The 1,119-nt window shown below is 31.8% G+C and overlaps 4 non-coding genes across 4 annotated transcripts; all 4 read left to right on the top strand.

Moving 5' to 3' along the window:
• Positions 1–96: 96 nt before the first annotated feature.
• On the top strand, positions 97–167 carry NFIA_111350. The gene has a single exon. It is a non-coding gene; the product is annotated as a tRNA-Thr (tRNA).
• A 10-nt stretch (positions 168–177) lies between these two features.
• On the top strand, positions 178–251 carry NFIA_111340. Its single transcript has one exon. It is a non-coding gene; the product is annotated as a tRNA-Glu (tRNA).
• A 1-nt stretch (position 252) lies between these two features.
• Positions 253–325, top strand: NFIA_111330. Its single transcript has one exon. It is a non-coding gene; the product is annotated as a tRNA-Val (tRNA).
• Positions 326–745: 420 nt separating this feature from the next.
• Positions 746–818, top strand: NFIA_111320. Its single transcript has one exon. It is a non-coding gene; the product is annotated as a tRNA-Phe (tRNA).
• The last annotated feature ends 301 nt before the right edge of the window (positions 819–1,119 follow it).

Here is a 1,119-nt window from a genome sequence, read left to right as displayed (position 1 = left end):
TAATAGGCTTTAGTTGTATTAAATTTTAATATTTTTAGACATAAAGTACTAATTATTAAAATACTAAATATTTCACATATCATATAAATAAATTTAGCCTGGTTAGCATAAAAGTAATGCAACCGTTTTGTAATCGGTAGAAGCAAGTGCGATACTTGCACTGGGCTATTAAATAAAGACCCAATGGTCAAGTTTGGTTAAGACATAACATTTTCACTGTTAGTGCGGGAGTTCAAATCTCCCTTGGGTTGAAAGAAATTAGCTCAGTTGGTAGAGCTGTCGCTTTACACGCGAAAGGTCAGGTGTTCGAGTCACCTATTTCTTATCGAGTTATCTATTTCTTATTTATATGCGGGTTGATGTAATAGTAACATAGATGGCTCATGACCATAATATTTAGGTGCAACCCCTAAACCCGCAACCAAAGGCTATAGCTTAATAGGTAAAGCGGACCACTCATGATGGTTTGAGTAAATGTTCGAGTCATTTTAGTCTTAAATAATCCGAGTGCTGGAATTGGTAGACAGTCTTAACTTAAGCTTAAGTGACGCAAGTCGTAAACGTTCGAATCGTTTCTCGGATAGGGGTTATAGTTTAACTGGTAAAACGGCGATTTTGCATATCGTTATTTCAGGATCGAGTCCTGATTACTCCATTATTATATTTTTATAGTTACTCCATTATTATATTTTTATAGTTACTCCATTATTATATTTTTATAGTTACTTCATTATTATATTTTATAGCTTGAGAAGCTCAATTGGTAGAGCGGATCACTGAAGATGATTAGGTTATAAGTTCAAGTCTTATCTCGAGCATTAGATGGGTATGCTGAAATTTGGTAACCAGGTTCCGCTTAGGACGGAATAGTTTTAACTTTACAAGTTCAAGTCTTGTTACCCATATTATTTAATTAATACTTTATATTATATGTTGTCGACTAATCGGTAAGTCATAAATTTTTGGTATTTACTATTGGGTGTTCGAGTCGCCCCAACATAATTTTTATTTTATAAAAAAAAATTATATTTAATTTTTAATTAATTTAAATTATATTTTAAGAGCCAAAGTAGTTTAATGGTAGAACAATAATTTCATGAATTAAGAATGAGAATTCGA

This window comes from Aspergillus fischeri, genomic scaffold (genome assembly GCF_000149645.3).
Source record: "Aspergillus fischeri NRRL 181 1099437636298 genomic scaffold, whole genome shotgun sequence".
NCBI classification, from domain to species: domain Eukaryota; kingdom Fungi; phylum Ascomycota; class Eurotiomycetes; order Eurotiales; family Aspergillaceae; genus Aspergillus; species Aspergillus fischeri.
Note: the sequence above shows the minus strand (reverse complement) of the source record. Positions and strands in the feature narration are given on the sequence as shown.